Here is a 7,842-nt window from a genome sequence, read left to right on the forward strand (position 1 = left end):
TTCTGTTTACTATTATTACATTTAAATCGTGACCACCAAAATGTTATCTTCGGATTTTTATCTTTTGACTTGTTTTATATTAATTTGTTGTTTGTCTGATGGTGGTCTTTTATTTCTTTAATACAACTTTATCTTGTTAATCATGGATTTGTCGGTGAGTGTTCATTTTCATCTTTCTTCAATCATTGTCATTAATTTTTAATTTTTACTTAGATTAACGTCTTGTCGTTTGCACATGACCTACCAACCATGTGGATTTGATTGTTTGACGTTGAGAGTGACCACTTTTCTACAGATCCATGTCTTTTTTGCGAATTTACTACTGAAGATGGCCCGGATGTTAGGCCGAAACGTATAGTATTTTATATATGACATTTTTTAATTGTTAACGAATATATATATTTTTTTTTTTTTTTATGATTGCGCATTGATAACAGCGTGTTTACTCTCATTAGCCTATTTATTTTTTGTGTATTTCTAATGCAAAATTTTTACAGCTTATCTTATGATAAGAACACTGATGTAGCAACTTATATTAGTAAGTTAAAGAATCTGTCAAACAGATTAAATGTTTTAAAAGTTGCATTGGATGATAGCATGATTATTTCAAAAGTGTTGGCAACATTACCAGAAGAATTTAGTCATTTTGCGAGTGCCTGGGAATCTTCCGAAATAGGCAATAAAACGTTAAAAAATTTGACAGCCAGATTGATTGCGGAGGAGATGAGAATTAAAGCAAGGCAACCAGAAGAAAAAGCAGTCGCGTTTAAGGCAACAGGTAAGAAATGCTATAAATGCAATAAAATTGGTCACTTTGCGAAAGACTGTAGAGTTAAAAATAATGCAATTGGTAAGAAAATTAAGTGTTTTCGTTGTAACAAGATGGAACACATTGAAAAGTTTTGCAGAGAAAAAGTACAATCAGGAAATACGGAAGAATGTAGTATCTGTAAGAAAAATAATTACACAGATAAAAATTGTTATTTTAGGAAAAATAAAAATAAGAAGAATGAAGACGAAGATAAAGTGTCATATATGGTGTGCAATGCAGATGAAGGCGAAGAATGGATTGTTGATTCAGGATCAACTATTAATATGACAAATAAACGAGAAAACATGAAGAACTACAAGAAGATGAGTACAAGGATTGGAGTGGCAAAGAAAAATGAGTCTATGACAGCAGAAGGTACAGGATCAGTTGAATTTGAAAGCTGCAAACTAAAAGAAGTTGTTTTTATTCCAGAACTTAGTAAAAACTTATTGTCTGTAAATGCAATTACCAACAGTGGTGGTAAAGTAATATTTGAAAAAGATGAAGTGTTAATTACTAATAAAAATAAAACTGTTTTAAAAGGAAAGAAATTAAGAAATGGTTTGTTTCAAGTTAGAATGAAGCATTGTGAACATGATGAGACTCACTTGACGGAAAATGGGATGGATAAACTAGAATTGTGGCACTGGAAGATGGGACATATTAACTACGACAGTTTGAAAGATCTTAGTAAAATAAGTCAAGGTTTGACTTTACCTTCAGTTGAGTTAAATAGAACGAAAATTGTTTGTAAAGTATGCATGGAAGCAAAGCATTCTAGAACGAAGTTTGGAGAAGAAAGAACAAGAGCGAAAAGACCTTTGGAAATCATACATACTGATTTGTGCGGTCCAATAAGTCCACATACTTGGGATGGTAAGAAATACTTCATCATTCTAATGGATGATTTTACACATTTTACAATGGTGTTTTTACTAGAAAGTAAACTAGAAGCTGCAGAAAAATTGAAAGATTTTGTTGAAAGAGTGGAAGCGAAATGGAATCTCAAAGTAGCTAAAATAAGATGTGACAATGGAAGAGAATATGTAAACAGAAATGTAAATGAATGATGTAAGAAGAAAGGAATAGAACTTAACACAACAATACCTTATACTCCACAGTTGAACGGAAGAGCTGAAAGACTTAATAGAACACTGATGGAAAAAGTTCGATCTTTACTGTTTGATGCAGATATGGATAAAGAAATGTGGGGAGAAGCACTTTATACAGCAACTTTTTTGTTAAACAGATCACCTACAGAAACACTTAAAACAACTCCATATGAAATGTGGGATGAAAGAAAACCAAATTTAAATAATTTGCAATTATTTGGTTCAGTTGCTCACACAAAAGTTTTGAGTCCTTTGAAGAAATTAGATAGAAGAAGTACAGAATATCATTTTGTAGGATATGCACCACACGGATATAGACTATGGGATGAGGTTAATAGAAAAATAGTTTTAGCAAGAAATGTAAAATTTGATTTAATGAACAAGAAGAAAACTCAAGAAACAAGAAAGGAAAAGAAGATATTGAATTTATTAGATAAAAATTTTGAAGATTCAGAAGAGGATTCAGATGAAGAAAATGAAGATAATAATCGGATTGTAGATTCAGAAGATTTATTTAGAGATGCCGTAGATAATTTTCAGAGTGAAGACGAATCAGATGAAAATATAGAAACAATAGAAGATAAAACAGAAGTAAAAAAATCTGAAAGAAAAAGGAAACAACTTGAAAAATTTAAAGATTATGTTTATCTTACTTATGAAGATGCCATCAATGAAGAAGATAAAAATAAATGGTTAGAAGCTATTGAAGAGGAGAAAAGTTCTTTGCAAGAGAATAACGTATAAGATGTAATGAATGAAGATACAGTCAAATTAAATACAGGAAAACCTTTACACAGTAAGTGGATATTTAGGATAAAACAAGATGGTAAATATAAGGCTAGATTGGTAGTGAAAGGTTGTCAGCAGAAAAATAATATTGATTATCAGGAGACTTACAGTCCAGTAATAGGTCGCAGCGCACTAAGGTGTATTATAGCAACAGCTACTGCCAAGAATTTTGAAATGATAACCTTTGACGTTAAAACGGCTTTCTTGTATGGAGAGTTAAATGAAGATATTTATATGTATCCGCCAGATGGTTATAATTATAAAAAGAAAATACTAAAATTAAAGAAAGCATTATATGGTTTGAAACAAGCACCTCTCAGGTGGAATATTAGGTTTACTGAGTTTCTTAAGAAAGAAGGTTTTAAAACACTTGTTTCAGAACAATGTTTATTTAAAAGAAATGATAATGACATACTATTGGGAATCTATGTTGATGACGGCTTGTTAGTAGGAAGTGACTTAGGAAAAATGAATAATATTCTGAAGAAGCTTAGCAAAGAATTCAAGATTAAAATCACAAGAAATTCGACAACTTATGTTGGATTTGAAGTAACAAATACAAACGACAGTTGTTTTCTGCATCAAAAGAAATATATCTTGAAATTGTTACAACAAAGTGGTATGGAAAACGCTAAGTCTGTTAAAGTGCCATTATTATCGGGAGAGCAAACTAAAACTTTACCAAAAATAAAATCTTATCCTTACAGAGAACTAGTTGGTAGTCAGTTTTATGCCTCAACTAATACAAGACCTGATATTGCTTTTGCAGTTAACTATGTGAGCAGATTTGTAGAAGATCCGTTTCAAGAAAATATTAACGAGCTGAAACACATATTGAAATATCTTGTTGGTAACAGTGATCAAGGCATTAGGTTCAAGAAAAACGGAAACATTAGATTGTTAGAAGCATACTCCGATGCTGATTTTGCCGGTGATCTGGAAACAAGAAGAAGCACTACTGGATTCATAATATTTTACGCAGGTGTACCTGTAAGTTGGTGCTCCAGAAAACAACCTGTAATTGCTCAATCAACAACAGAAGCAGAATACGTTGCAGCAGCTGAATGTTGCAAAGAGTTGGTTTATCTGAAGTCACTATTAGAAGAATTGTTAAATGTAAATATTGACATTACTCTAAATATGGATAATCAAAGTGCAATTGCTTTAATTAAGAACGGAATTGTAAATAAAAGGAGTAAGCACATTGATGTTAAATTTAGATATATACATGAACTTGTGAGAGATAAAATTATTAATTTGAAGTATTATCCTACCGCTGATATGTTGGCAGATATACTTACTAAACCATTGACAACTACTAAGTTCATGTATTTAAAAGAAAAAATTGTAAGCAAACTTGATATGAATTAAGAGAGAGTGTTGAAATTAATTGCGTTTCAAGTTTGTAAGTTTTGTTACACATAGTATTTTAAATTAAATTGATCAGACATGCGCGAACAGCGAATTGTGATATTTGGTATTTCGTTTGTTCTGATCGTCCCTTTTTCGTCGGCCTCCGGTGAGCTCACAAGCGTGATTAGATCCTCGAATAGAATTTACAGATAAGTTGCGCTGTACTAAAAGGTTCGTCAATGATTGATTAATTGATTGTATTTATAAGATACGCACATTGTTATTGTATAAGTTTCACTGAAAATATATTATTGTGTTCATACGACAGCTTGTTCAGTTTCTGTATTGTTTAAAATATAAAGCCTAAACGTTTGATTACATGATAATAATTATTTTCGATGTGTCGTAATTCAGTGATTAAATGCATATACACTGCGCGAACACTGTGTGTAAAGTTTAACTCTCTGTCGTCAGATTAGTCTTTTCTTTCAACAGTTTCAACTAATGATTCACGGAAACTTCCTCTTGCCGTGAATTCATTAGTCTTAATGGTTGTATCTTTAGATGGAAGTTGGAAGGTGCCTGTGGGTTATTTTTTAATTAACGGTATTAATGATTCTGTTCAGGCAGGTTTAGTTCGCGATAGCCTCAAAAGGCTTCATAGCATAGGGGTAAAAGTAGTTTCAATTACTTTAGATGGACCATCGGATCATTTTGCTGCAATGCGTTGTCTGGGGGCGAGATTTAACCTTAACAATTTGCAACCGTATTTTAAGCATCCCTGTGCCGAGCATAATGTTCATATTATTCTAGACCCATGTCATATGCTTAAATTAGTAAGGAATTGCCTTGGTGACTACAAGTATTTGAAAGATAGCAAAGGCAATGTAATTGATTGGGGTTACATTAAAGCTTTGATACAGCTGCAAAATAAAGAGGGTTTACGATGCGGAAACAAATTGAAACTTGCTCACTTACAATATAACAAAATGAAAATGAAAGTTTCATTAGCAGCCCAGACATTAAGTAATAGCGTGGCGGATTCAATAGAATTTTAATTGTAACGTAGATTTAAATTTGTCAGAGTTCAAAGGAAGTGAAGGAACCGTTCGATTCATCCGTTGCATTGATAGAGTATTTGACTTTCTAAACTCACGAAATCCACTTGCTCAAGGAAATAAAGCACCCTTGCGTGTCAGTAATGAACAATATTGGCGATCAACTGTAAATGAAGCAGTTAATTATTTAAAAGGGATCACAGATATTAAAGGAAAATCAATATTTTCTACTAAACGTTATGTTCCTTTCATAGAATTAGTAACTGATGCCTGTATGTCAATCATGTCGATTTTTGACGAATATGTGAAACCTGACAATTCTCAATTAAAATATCTTTTAACATATAAATTCAGCCAGGATCACATCGAATTGTTCTTCTGTGCTATTCGATGTTGCGGAGGTTGGTGCCCCAACCCTACGTGTAGTCAATTTACCTCCGCTTACAAAAAACTTTTTGTCGATCAAGAGGTGCAATCGATAAATGGTAACGTAGAAGCCATGGATTCGACAACAATTTTGACAATATTATCAGAAAAAACGTCAAATGCTAACAATCAGCAACAGGATGAATCGAACGACTTCCATATACAACTCAGCCTAAAATACGGCTTATCACAAAATGTTGATAAAAGTGATTACATATTAAACAGTTTAGGTGAATTTTTAGATTTTAATTCTGTGCTTCCATCTACGCTATTTGACTTTGCGAAACAATCAGTGGCTTTCATTGCTGGCTGGGTTGTGAAAAAAATTGTCGGCCAAATCAATTCATCAGTTGATTGCAAAACATGTCAAAATGCACTTTCACAAAATGCTCAACATGAAGCCGAGTTTACTGATAATAAATTGATCGAAAGGAAAAGCAGTGGGGGTTTAATTTATCCCTGTCACTCGGTTGTTTCAATTTGTCAAAAAATTGAAGTAATGGTCAGGAAAACATTGAATTATAACAATGGAATGCCCCCTAAAGAAAGTGAATTCCAAATAACACTTCGCAAAGAAGTCCTTCAAGGGCTTTTATGTCCTCCTTGTTCATTATTTCCTAGTCTGATTGAACATTTTTCAAGCCCCGAATCATCTAATCACTTACAAATAATGTGCACACAAGTATGCAAATGGTACATTCGTTTAAGACTGTATTCTGCTACAAAAAAGGCGTCGGAAGAAGCAGTAGGTAAAATTATTCGTCACCATACTACACGTCAGCTAGTATGGAAACACCAGTAGCGATTCTTTTTGTGTTTCACTAACTGCATGTCAATAATGATTCTTTGTATCCACAGAAATTCTAGCGATTCCGTCCATATGCACTTACAAAATCCTACACAATAATCCGTATGTACTTTACCTGTACAGTAATTCTGTTTGCATTTAATTCATTTCATATTCACTTTTACAGATATAATTCTATTCTTTTGAAAAGATTAATATTTGTATCGTGAAAAGATGCAATTCAAAATAAGTTATGTTTTCCACCGAAAGATTTTTCACTCTCTGTATATCCACTGAATTACTAGCGATTACTTCCACATGCGTGGATATACTTGTAAAATTCTTCACAATAATCCGTTACCTTGTCTGTACAGTAATTCTGTTTGCATCGGAGACATTCCTGCAACCTATCAATGATTTGCATTTCATATACTCTTTACAAATATAATTCTATTCTTTCGAAAAGATTAATATCTGTATTGTGAAAAGATGTCATTCAAAAGAAGGTATGTTGTCTACGTAAGGATTTGTCAGTCTCCGTACATCTACAGAATTACTAGCGATTTCATCCACATGTACTAATATAATCCTCGATAATAATCTTATTTTATACTCGTGACTACCCAGATAACAAAATGCTCGCACAGTGACATCATAGTGCGTACACGTCGTGCGGATTATTCGCACGATGTGAGTGCATATCGCCACACAGATGCGTCCTCATATGAGACTCATATTGCTCGCACGCATGCGGATGCACACGAAAAAAAAAAAAATTTACAGCAGCTCTTATTAATTAGACTTTTTTCTCCATCATTTGTTTCTCCTCTCCTTAAGTGCTGAACTGACTAATAATAGCTAAGAAAAAACTTTTAAACCTGATAGGATTTGAACTCGTGACTCGATCCACGGTCCAAGTTCTGAGTCGTTCACTTAACGTATTGCTCCACTATTACCTTATTGACAGAGATGCTTCGAGTCATATTAGCGGAAATAAAAAAAAAATGGGAACTGTTCTGTTTGCCCAGTTTTTTTCATGGAATGGGTCAAAAGCAATGTGGATTGAAGTACTGTGAAGTTTTAAGGGTATTGGATTGCCGCGTAATTAGTTATTAACATTTATTAACAAATTCGTTGGCCTCCTGTGGTTTTTTTCATATATCTCGGGTGCCTTGCATCGTACAGAGAATAAAAAAATAGCAATCGCTTCGTTATGAAATTTTCTACAAAAAAGTTAAGATGGTCAAGTTCGAAATATTGCAATCTAACCTCAAAAAAAAATGAAATGTAACGGAATGGTAAATTTTCGTTTTTTTATTGTATCTTTTTTTCTAATCGCTCAATTTAAATGATATTGAAGGAAAAGTTACTTCTTATAGTGCCAATTAAGTATACCAAAATTGAATTAAAAATATTAATTACAATGGCCGCAATACTCGTTTAAATTTTTTAATTGTCGAGCTTCTCACTAGGGTGCGAAGCATGCTAGCGGACTTTTTTTTTTTT

This window comes from Cyphomyrmex costatus, unplaced genomic scaffold, assembly GCF_001594065.2.
Source record: "Cyphomyrmex costatus isolate MS0001 unplaced genomic scaffold, Ccosl1.0 scaffold811, whole genome shotgun sequence".
NCBI classification, from domain to species: Eukaryota; Metazoa; Arthropoda; class Insecta; order Hymenoptera; family Formicidae; genus Cyphomyrmex; species Cyphomyrmex costatus.